The 12,965-nt window shown below is 32.7% G+C and overlaps 1 long non-coding RNA gene across 1 annotated transcript; it reads right to left on the bottom strand.

Moving 5' to 3' along the window:
• Positions 1-10,210: 10,210 nt before the first annotated feature.
• On the bottom strand, positions 10,211-12,849 carry LOC115951884. Its single transcript, XR_004083289.1, has 2 exons — positions 12,609-12,849; positions 10,211-11,620 (listed from the first exon to the last, which is right to left on the bottom strand). It is a non-coding gene; the product is annotated as an uncharacterized LOC115951884 (long non-coding RNA).
• Between the last annotated feature and the right edge of the window lie 116 nt (positions 12,850-12,965).

The following is a 12,965-nucleotide window of genomic DNA, read 5'->3' as shown; positions in this document are numbered from 1 at the left end:
TTTCCACTCCTAACCAAACAAAAAAATGGGAAATTAAAATTTTTTTCATCATCTCACTTTTCTATCATCCCACTTTCCTACCCTTCCAACCAAACAGACCTTAAGAACCTAGAAGCTTGGAAAATGTTTCTACTATACCAACCAAAATTGAATGTTTTGAAAGACCTCCACAATTTTTATTAAAGATCCTTATGTTATACTAAGCAAGAAAATGTAAGCGGGGCAACAAAATTTCCTCATGAAGCAATGAAATAAAGTTTGTGCTTTGAATTTTTCTCCAAAAAAAAAAAGTTTGTGCTTTGAAACACAATCATGAATAGCTCAATTTTTGTACCACCATCCAGTCCACTAATGTAAGTCGCCTCTGCTAGTATTATTTATGCACTATATCGCCTGAAATCTGAAACTCATGCTCTATTTGGTAGGAATGATAAATAACTAAGATGATAGAAAATATAGGAACTATAGAAAAAGAGGAAAGAAAAATTAACATTTTTCTTCGTGTATGTTTGGTTGAAGAGGTGGAAAAGTGGAATTATAGAAAATGAATATATATTTGCTTTGGTTGTGAGGAAAAAAAAATGATAATTTGTGGTAGGCCTGTCCACAGGTTGGGTTTGTGCCCAACTCGAAACTGACCCATTCACTTCGGGTCCTCAATATCTAGACTCGCTAATAACCAGTAGGAGTAGTCGATTTGGGTGGGTCAGGCCTCAACGGGTAGCGATTAGTCCTCGATCAAAGTCGGGCTGGCCAAAACTCGCAAGATCTAGCCAAGATTTGGCTGAACCTAGCAAGATCTAGTCAGATCTATACGACACTTGTCAAATGTCGATGAGATCTAACAAAAATTATCAAAGAACAAAGAGATTTTGGTATTATATATTGGTCGGGTCAGTTGGAATCTGGTTTTCATGAGAAGACCCATCAACCAACCCGCTGGTCTCAGTTTCTAGAGGCTAAGACCCACCGTCGACCGTCACCAATTTTCTGGTCGGGCTAAACAGGTTGGGCAAGTGGTGAGTCTATTTGGACACCCCTAATTTGTGGTATACCTCTATTATAGAAAAAATGATAATTTGTAAAAAAAAAAGTAGTGGACAATGACTTTTAAAAATGTAATAAAAGCCATTTTGAATTCACATTACTTTTTTCTTATCTTCGCTCTCCCTCCATTTTGGGGAAATAATGTTTTGTGAGTAGGGGTACAATTCGTGTTCGTGTATCAGGTTCGTGTCATGTCAACTAATAAGTATTCGACTATATGGATCAACACTAACCCGACACGTTTATTAAACGAGTTAAGATTCCTCAACCCTAACATGACTTATTTATTAAACAGATCAATCGTGTCAACCCATTTATCATATTTTATCCCAAAAAAAAAACAACAACAACAATTTTTAGTATTAGCTAAATTGATCTAAATTTTGAAAAACCAAACAAATAAATTTTTTTAATATAAAATTCAGAACTAACAAGTAAATGCATCACAAATAATCATTTGAAATTAAAACTGTGGGGGCCAATTAATTAGGAAGTACTGTTAAGACATTGTTAACTGAGCCTATGGCCCAATCCGAGGACGTTTGACCATCCGAGGAGGTCCAGATAAGATTATAAGAAGAACGGAATGAAGAGAGGAGTAGAGGCAATATGAGATAGGTCAAACAAGTGTCCGAGGACAAAAGCCTTCTCGACAACATGTGTCCGAGGTTGGTTTGAGTGTCATATCATCACGGACTTACTTCGAATTTACATCATCACTAAGAGTTAGACGTCGGACAAAGGATAAGAAAGGAGAAGGGCAACAAATATCTTCAAAAAGCTGCTACTTCCGCATTAAATGATTCCCAACCAACTCTCTAGCCGCATTAATGTGAAAATGACGCCTAAACAGTGACCAAGCAGCCTTACAGCTACTAGTTGATGGTTCTGGGAAGTGCTAAATGGGACAAGAACGAGTTCTCCAAATCTAACCTACACGTGTATGGTAAGGATAGCACCAAGACTGGAATATATAACATGGAAATATGTACTGAAGGAAGAGAGGAAGAAATCAAGGATAAAGACTGGAACTCTTGTACAATTTTATTATTCAACAAAATCATATGATACAAACTACTTAATCTATTCCGATGATAGATTTTTTAATCTTACTTGTGCCTAACCGTCTTGAACCGTTAAATCTAATCGTTTTTCTTCTGGGATAGATCTAGTTCTTCTATCCACGCTCTACAAATTTATTGTTTGGGCCGCTAGGGTTTGAGCCCATTCCGGTTTTGGGACCAATCCAAAACAAATAATACTAATAAGTTAATGGAAATAATACTAATAAGTTAATGCAAATAAGTTACCATTCTGCCCTAACAAAAATTCAAAAATTACAAAACTTAAAAAAAAAAAAAAAAAAAAAAAAAAATTTGTACCGGCCGGTATTGCTTGAAATTGACCGGTACGGCCGGTATTTTTTCCGGTACAAAACAGGGAGGTTATATGTACCTATTTGCTTGTCGGTACGGTATATTCTGACGGTACCGACCGATACGGTACGAAATTGACTCCCTTACTCATAACTTGCTAATTTCATGTCGTGTCGTGTCGTATTTGCAAGTTGTGTCAAATTTTAGCACCCCTATTTGTGGGTCTAGTTGGAAAATCATTCACCCTATTTTCCTTGTCTTTCATTTTCTCTCCTCACCTAAATAATGGAAACCACCTATCTCCCACTTCATTTTCCCTCCCTTGTTTTCCGTTTGTCATGCCACCAACCCAACCAATAGGCTAGAAAAGCAACAACGGTCGTGCACTTGTAAAGTTTTCACCTAACAAGGGTGCAACTTGCAAGGACTTCACAAAGAGCAAAACTATCTTCAAAGAACCAGTAAGTAAAATCAAATCTCATTATCATTGATAATTTAATTGCCAAAGTCTTCAAAGCATCAATCAATATAAAGTCCAAATTCCTGGTCAATTTTGCTAAATACCATTTTTTTCCAAATTATTTTACTAAAAAAAAAAATGACTCTTTTGAGAGTTATTTAGTAAAATAGTCTCACTTGGAACTCAACTTTGTGAAAATTGAGTTTCAAGCACAATTAGACTAAACAAAACTTAAGTTCCAACCAACTACTGCTAATGTGGCGCAGCTGATGTGGCACTAATCTCACTTAGAACTCAACTTTTGAAAATTTGAATTCAGTAAATGAAACCCAGTTTTTACAAACTCAATTTCTACGTAATTTTCATAATTTTATTGGTATTTGAACTTTTGCTGCAATTATTTTTTGAATGATCCAAAAAAAATCCCAGCAAAAGTTCATTCAACATATTCACTTAGAAGATAGAAGCAAGTTATGTGCGAGCATAAATACAGTTACCTGGACAGATTATCTCTTCACATATTAACCAGGAATTGATACAAGCAAACTCATGATGAATTTGATAGCGTTATTACAAATATCTTTTAAATGAATTTCAACTTTATTCCTCAAGAATTTCATTTTTGGAGAGATCATCATGACGAAGATTCTACGTCATCATCTTTTTAATGGGCGTACGCTCAAATGCAAACCTGTCTGCATCGCTAAGTCACAAATATCTTAAAATTTTTGTTTTGGACCAATTTCCCAAATCACCACCAACCAAATGAATGATGAGATGTTACATATCCTACAGTTTTAAACTTCAGAAAATGATAAAAGCATTACAAAATTTATTATAGAAAACTTCAAATTAATGTGGCAAAAATTTGATATCACTTTTTTTTTTTTTTTTTTTTTTAATTTCATAGTTACAACGGGGGAATTGAAACTCTTGCTAAATATCTCCCTTAAAAACACCAAAAGACTCTAACGAGTTAAGTTGCAATTTGTAATATTTTATATAAAAATATGATGGCAAAATTATTTTTCTTTTTTCTTTTTTGGCAGGAGTGATTGATACCACTTGAATAATATAATAAATCAATGTTTAAATTAATTTTTGGTTATAATTAATACTTCAATTTGTAATGCTTATTTTTCTCATCAACAAAAAAAAACAAACAAACAAATAAACAAGGTTTATTTAATAAAATTTGTACTATACCTAACATCATTGTTTAAACTTTTTTTTTTTTTAATAACATATAAACTTCATATTAAAATCATATTATATAACGTTTTTATTCCAACCATCCTGGACCATAAACTTGCTCTTTTTTTTTATTTCTTCTATAATGCAGAGTATTTTATATAAAAATAAGAATAAAATTTAGTTATAAAATTAGTTGTAGCATAAGGTTACAACCTTATTCAATATCTTTTTATTGGAGATGAATTTTAACAAACCCACCATTAGATTACATCTTCTTCTTATATTATTTATGTTTTGAAAATTTCTAGAAATTAAAAATCAATAGCTATGTCATTAATAAATTATTTAAATTGCAAGTTTTTTTAATTTAAAATTATGCATAAAATATAATCTTATAAATCATATAGTAAATAATATTCGATTGACACAAAATTTGATATATGTATTAAAAGCATAAAAAATATGCAATTCAATGGTTAGATTTTCAAAATATGTAGTAATGTTTATTTTATTGAGTAAGTTTATAGTCTTAGGCTATAATGGTTAGATTTTCAAAATATATATCTAAAGTTTGTCCTAAAAATAAAATAAAGAAGGTTAAAATCTAAATTATACTTTTTTTTTTTGCTGAATCTAAATTATACCCTTTTAACGCAATAAAGAATTTCTCAGCAACCCATAACCCATCATAAAAATCCACCCCATTAACACTGTCTTGTCATGTTAGGCTTATTAGCCATATTTTTTCAAATCTCCAACCACCACAGCCGCCCAATCAAAACCTTAAATCTGCATTTTCACTCACAACAGAAACGATCACATCTGAGCTAATCAACATCAAAATTAACAAGGTTATGCAAGGCCAAAAACTCATCAATTTCGTACAAACATCCCACCATCACCATTCAGCCATTACCGGCTAATAACCCAGAAAACCAAATGCCAATACCCAAATTTGCCACAACTACAAATTGTCAAGCTAGAATTAGTGGAACTAAATCGAAGAGGTCAATTTGACCAATTGTAATACCTCAAGGGTTTAAATATTTAAAATAATAGTATGATGGAGGGTGTTTGAAAATGATCCAAACCCCATAGGCGGGGAATGACTGGTACACACAGCTAAGTGTGCACATAGTACACAACTATAATTATAAGGAAACTCGTGACTTTAAGTCATGATTTCGAACTTCAAATCATGACTTAAAGTAGTGAGTTTCCTTTTAAATAGCAACTTGTGTGTATTATGCATGTGTGTGTTAGAGTATGTATAATAGACACTACTCTGTAATTTGGCCACATTTAAATTTGATCTTCAAAATGTTAAAGAAGAAATTTGTGTTCTTCTCGTATTTCTTGATCAAAAAAGATTATAGGATGGCAAGCCAACAAGCAAAGGAGCCATAATCATCTACAACTTCACTGTTAAGGTTAGTCCCTTGCATTAACATGTGGTGTGGGCCTTATTTTAATCTTATACGGTAAGTTTCTTGCATGTACAGATTTGCTTTATTACTATCATTCTAGTTGGGTTTCTGTGATTGTAGATATAAAATTTCATTTTTTAACATGGGTATTCCTTTTCCAATCTTGAATTTCGCAAGGGTTCATTGAGTTTACAATGGTTGATTTATCATGTACATAGTACTGAAGTAGTCTCAAAGATATATATATATATATATATATCTTCTTTGGGGAAGATGACCAGTGTTTAGGACCAAATTGTAACATGGGTGGTCCCTTTACACTATAGAGACCAGTTGATCTTTTTAAAGTGTAAAGGGACCACCCATGTTACAATTTGGTCCTAAACACTGTCATCTTCCCCAAAGAAGATATATATATATATATATATATATATTTATGAGAATTTTCGATATTGAGTATTTTATTATAGCATGATTGCCATAAGCTTCTGAAAATTTTGCTTTAGTCCAGAGTTAGCAATCAAATGGATAGTGCAACCAAAGTCAAGATCGATTCAAGTATGTCACCACAATCGATATTACAATAACAAGCACAAATAGATTTTTTTTTTTTTTTTTTTTTTTTTTTTTTTTTTTACATGAGTCTGAACTTCATATGGTTAAATCAAGAGACATGGATGTGAATGTGTATATTCATGTTCAATATATTAGAGAAATGAGGTTCATTTGATATCATCCCCACGCTTGCAGAGAACAAACAGTCAAACAGTGAAAAGGTTCTATAAGGCGATTTGGACAATTGCTTGGGATTGCCAAATGGAAGTTTTACACTTTTATATAGAAGATGGGATTGGTACTTATTTTTGGCAGGATATAGACAATTGGGGAAATGTTGTTTGGGGAAGTATATAGGCAAAATTTGCCAAACAGCATGATTTTAGAAAAAATTTAGGAAAGCAGCACACCGACGAAACTATTTTGTAAGTTAGACTGTTTTTGGAACTCGAGTTTGGACTGGAACTCAAGTTTGACAAACTCGAGTTCCAATCAATATGCAATCAATATTGCTGCATACTGCTTGAAACTCGAGTTTGTCAAACTCAAGTTCTAGTTCAAACTCGAATTTCAAAAATAATCTAACTTACAAATTAGTTTCAAACGCATGCTATACACCAACAAATTTTCTAAAAAACTACTGTTCAGCAAATTTTGCGGAGGTATATATGTATTAATGGTGTTGCAATCTTCACATGTGACGTGTTCTTTTCTCTTGGGTTTTGATTTTTTTTTTTTTTTAATTTCTTTACTCCATTATGTACTCTCTATGTGTGTTTTTATTTTTTATTTTTTTTTGTTATGAGGTTTCATTAGTCACTACCATTGTGATTGGTGTTATGGTTGAAACTCCTCAGTGGAGTGCTTATCGTTGAAACTCCTTAGTGCAGTAGCCAAACTCCTCTTTGTAAAACACACACAAATATCTAAAATAATAATGACACAAAAGTCATGGGTTCAATTTCAAGAAAATAAGAATGAATCTCAGTCTTATTATTTTGAATCAAAGTTTATTGAATAGATTAAAACCAATGGATCATTCCCAATTTTCTGTCAAACCTGTGGAAGTCATTATTTTTTTCAACTTTTGACCAAGTGAAAACCAAAGGTTCTTGAAAGTAAAAAGTGTTAAGACACTGCCAAATTGCTACCTTTTCTTTAAATTGTACAGTAAGGTTGCGTTTGGAATAGTTTATATTGGGTAGCTTCTTTTATTATTTAGTGTATTTTTACTATTATTCATGGGTCTCATTATATTTTTTAATACTATTTATAGGTCTCACTATACTATTTATAGGTCTCACTATATTATTTCAGCTAATTTTTAACTTTATTTATAGTACTTTCAGCAAAAAGTTCTTCATTTCCTAAATAATCTGTTTCCAAACGGACCCTAAGTAAATACCATTTGGATGCCACTTCTATTCTTGTCCTATATTTGAATTGGTCATGTACTTCTATTCTTGTCCTATCTATGGATTGGTCGTGTAGGAAAAAGTGAAAAGTACTTCATTTATTTTAATGTTATAAGAGATATTGTGTGTCCAATTAACTTAATTGGTAAAAAAATTTGTCGTTGAATAAAAGATTTAGGTATAGAACCCATCTACAATCTATTACGTGATATGTGCATGCACGAATTATTACAATTTATGATTCACTTATTTGAAAAAAAAAAATATATATATATATATATATATATTTGTAGTGTACTAGGACGAAAGCTAGTGCACTAAAACACTAAGAGAAGGTCAAGTGAATTGATATTTGTCTTGAATATTTGTGTCTAATTAGTGATTTATATTATCAATAGTAATGCAACACCATCTTACGACTGATATCTTATTACGAAATCCAATCTGTAGAAGTCAAATGAGCATGCAAATTTACATTGCTTTGATTATAACAAGTGTGGTTCACTTTTGAGTTTGTACAAATAGGCAAAACCATTTTAATAAGTTTTATTACTCTTTCAAAATCTATAATTATTGAATTTGGTCCAACATGGGTTCTTGTGGGGCGAATATTTTGTAAAAATGGTTGTGATGCAAATAGAGAGACATGTGAAATATGTAAGTTTCACCTTTCTTATTTATGTGCAATTTTCTCAAACTGATTAGCATGATAGTGTTAGAGTCTGATGTATCCTAGACTTTAAATATTTTTTTGGATGCCTTTAGTACATCAAATTGTTGGAACATGATTGAAATTTTTGACGGTATCAATGGTGGCTTTGGATGAGAAATTTTTATTATTATGTTGTGTAACATATATTAATGAAACTTTTTGTTACACTTATCAAATATATATATATATATATATATATATGTGTGTGTGTGTGTGAAACTTGTGAACTTATTGAAGCAATTCATAATAATAGACCATGCAAAATTAGCTTATTTTTTTCATTTGGGGGGTGGGGATTGGAATGGGACTTGGGTCTCTAGGGTCCATAGGTGAGTCTACTATAACATGTACAAACTTAAGCATACCAATAGAACTCACGGTTAGAGAGTTAGACGTAAGTGTGTATTACATAATACTTGAAAATATATCTTTGTTTTATACAACTTAGCTTTTTTGGGTTGTGGTTATTTGAACGCAGTGATGACATAATACTTCTAATGCATTGCTAAAATTGTTTCTTATATTACTAATATAATTAATATTTTTTCTTGACAGTATTGGTCTATTTTCCTCTATACTTGTGCATATACGAAATTGGTGGCAAAAAGACATTTTTTTTGTGGCACTACTTGATCTCAATTTTATTTTTGTAATGTATGGAAGACAGGAAATCATTCATCTACATATTGTTTTAATTGCTTTGTAAACAACTTAATTCAATGGTTTTAATAGTATAATGGTTTTTGTAGGGACACGATTTTTACAACCCAAGGATGACATTGGGCTTGTGTGTAAAGGGTCCAAACAATATGATTTGTAGAGAGTGGGTTTGAAAAAGGCTAGACCTTGATCGTTGGGCAACGGTCTTGTCAGGATTTTCATGGAAGCCCATATGAAGGTGGGTTTGGCCTGCATGGCTAAGCCTTACGCGAATTCGGTATGAGGATCTATCTCCTCGGAATTAGTCCGAGGAGAGTCTCGTCCTTGTCATCCCTCTTCTTTATGAGTTCCTTCTTCTCCTTTTTCTGGTTCTTTTGCCGTTCCTTTTGTCAATGCCCCGAGCTTCCCTTTTATACTAGTATTTCCTTCCCATTCTTCACCCACGTGTCCGTTTCTCCTTGTTATGGGTGGTTACTTGTCTTATCAATCCTCACGTCAGAGTGGTTGGGGAAAGCTGGATAGCAGGATATAAGTATGGGTTTGTCAGGCGCTAGGCCCCACATTAAGGTGATGGCAGCCTTCTCCCATGTGCTGTTCCTGTGCTGAATTTGTCCTTTTCTTCCAACGTTTCTGTGGGATGTTGGACGTAAAGTCGTCCTCGGCCACATTCTTGGGCCTTCAAGGAGTTTCCCTTTCCGCGTCCTTGACAGTAGGGCTCCTCAGCTCCTCGGCTTGGGCTTTGGGCCCTTAATACAAAGTGGGCTGGGACCACAAATTTCGGGCCCCACAGTTTTTTATTTACTTTTTAGATTGTATGAATGGTTTGTTCATGGATGTAGTTGTAAATGAATGGATGAGTTGTTTATTAATGCAGTTGGAAATAAACAGGTTAATGTAATGTAATGGCAAGTTAATGTAAAGAATATTAATAAATTAAAATTTTAAAAAAAAATATGACGAAAATTTTTGTCATCTATAGGTTGAACTCTGAATATAAGCAAAAATTGGTGACGAAATAATTCGTCACCTAATCTATTGAAATTGGAAAATTAAAAAGAAAATACAATCAATGACAAAATATTTTGTCACCTAATATGGTCAAATAAAAAAATAAAAATTAAAAACCATTTGGAGACGGATTTATTTCATCTCTAAATATAATGTTTAGTGAAGAAAATATTAGGTGACGAAAAACTTTTGTAACCTATAATTTTTTTTGTTAAAAAAATTAAACAAGTTACTGACAAAAATTTTCGTCACCAGGACTATCATGCCCTAAACCCAAAAGGGTCTAAAGCATGAGAGAAGAACCATTATGAACAAGGACGTAGAAGATTTTTTTTTTTCTTCTCCTTTACACATGATAAGAATAAATAACTATATTAAAATCTCCACATTACAAGTCAAAGCTCTATAACACATTTACAAACAATAACTAAAATCATGTGCCTCCAAATGATACATGAATATATTTCAAAGCTCCAAATGGATAACACAAAACCACAATCCTTTCTAGAATACGCAACCTCAACATCAAATCTAAGCCTGCCACACACAATGCTAACTAGCCTCAAAAGACCAATCTTAAATAGAATTAGCTATGGCCTCAATAAATTTAGTAAGTTGAGTCACAAACCAATTATAGCATAATACTCCAATCACCACCAATAAAACAAGCTTCATGCCCAAGGTATAGCAAATTAATCTAAAAAACTATTGGAGAGTGGGATGAGCTAAAGCCTAGTAAATAGCATAATTAATCAGAGTGGGGGAAATGCAAGTTTCATGATAATGAACATTTTACAAAACATGTTATAATTTGAGAATTTCCGTGAAAGTCCAACAAATTCATTTTCATTGGTGAAAAAACAAGAATAATTGAAACGATGCAGCACAAAGCTTTCTCAAAATATCTCAACATGAAACTACATACTATATACTATGAGCTATCAAAACACTATTTCAAAAACTTAAAAATCCAAACCAAGGCCACATGACAAGCCATCATAAAGACATTAAGTATGCCACAAAGAAATCAATTATGCCATGAAGACATCAAGTTATGCCACGGAGACATCAAATATGCCACAAAGACATCAAATATGCCATGAAGACATTAATTATGCCACAAAAACATCAATCTGCCACAAAGACAAGGTGCCAAGATTCCAATGTCACAAAGACTGTGACATTTGGCTAGGTAATCACACCTATCATGGCACAAGGGTAAAAACAACATAAAGCTCACAATTAAATGAAATTGAAACTTGTAATTTGTTTCCAAGTAGTTTCATAAAACCTTTTAATATCCAAGCATTTGACAAAGTTCTCAAATTATCCAAAATCATTTCTTGTCAATAAGATTTTCTATAGTCAAGATAAAACATCTTTAGAATTTGCAAATAATGCAACAAATCTATAAAATCCATTTCCAAGAAATATATCAAAGATACTTATCTTTTCCATGCTAACAAATCATGCATTTCCCCATATGCATTGACAATTATGATGCACCTTTCAAGGTTTCATGCGTTTTCCATAATTTCTTAAATAACAATAATAGTACACATAGTATGCTTTAGGAAAACCATGATTAATGTTTCAAAATGGGTTTAACCATAAAAAATGTTTGAGTGCAATAATGATTCTTTTTATTTCAAGAAAATCTCATTAAGAAGCCACGTACCTCGGAAGTCCAATCCAATTTTACCTCAATCAGGCATCACAAAATCAACCAATCAAGTCACTAGGTCCATCACCAAGAATCTCGAAACCTAGAAACACAATGATCAAGCCTATCAATAACAAGTCCCATCATAAAGTACAATTAAACTTGTCTCTATAGATCAAGAATGGTCCCCTAAAATCAAATCAAGGGCCTAAAGCCTAACTTGACTATCCCAAGGCACCCATTCCCAAAGGATATCAAACAAGCATACAAGTGATCCAAATGACCATAACACAACCAAAGCATTTCAATTCTCTACTTCAAGCAAAAAAAACATGAGTAAGCATAGCATAAAACGCATCATCTCAAAATAGAGGTAGCATTTCTCATGAGTTTCCTTTTGGGTACCAAGTGATTAAACCAAACCATTATTAAAATTAACTAAGTAAAACACACGTAAAAAAAACGCAGGAATTTACAAGCCAATCCACTTAACAAAGGTTTCAAGTAAATTCCACAAAATCCCTATATACTCGTCATACTTTTTGATTCACTACACAACAGGTCAGCCCTTTTGTAAAAATCGTTTGGTCCATGAAAGGTTTTCTGATTAACTTGAAATTAAATAGGGATAAGCTCTTATAATTTTAGTATATACCATAAAAATTTCAGCTCAAAATATTTTTTTTATAATTTATTAAAAATCACGTGTTGTGGCTGACTCAAATCTGTCCCTGACAGCTTTAGAATCCAAAAGGAAATTGCTATATCTATAATACTAGCCCAAATGCTTTGAGAATTTATTCACATTAAAACCACGTGTCAAAGCATATTAAAAACAAGGACGAAGCCCATAATCTCATATAAACAATCACCACAACCAAAAAATCAAGAAACCAAAACTCATAACTCATAGAGACAATTTATCAAACACTTGATATACAAAAAGCACATGCTCATATTACTTGCACAAATTTATAGTTAAACTTATACTCACACCCACTCAAAATATTATCCCCACCCAAGAAATTGACTCTACACAAGTGTTAGACCATAACCAAAACAATAAGGAAGTGGATCCAAGAAAATTTAACCTTCACACAACCATTTCAGCAACTAAGGAGAAAACACTTGCTGCCTCCATTAAAATGGCGTGGTGCTAGTGTGGTTTAGGTTACTTTAAGTGGTGATAATGGGTAGTTGTGAGTAGAGGGGGCTTGCAATGGGTCGGCCATGAGGTGGAGAAAACAAGAATAGAAGAATAAGCAAGAGAAGAGCATAAGAAGAGGGAGAGAACCGTATGGATCCAAGGAGGGGGTTGTGCTAATTCTAGAGTCTAGACCACTAATTACAAATATCTTGAGAAGGCATCTACCACTTTACCCTTAAGTTTCTTCACTTCCTTAATTTTCACTTAGCCCATAACCATAAATCACATAAATGCCATAACA

This window comes from Quercus lobata, chromosome 1, assembly GCF_001633185.2.
Source record: "Quercus lobata isolate SW786 chromosome 1, ValleyOak3.0 Primary Assembly, whole genome shotgun sequence".
NCBI lineage: Eukaryota > Viridiplantae > Streptophyta > Magnoliopsida > Fagales > Fagaceae > Quercus > Quercus lobata.
The sequence above is the reverse complement of the archived record's forward strand: the minus strand, read 5'-3'. Positions and strand labels throughout refer to the sequence as shown.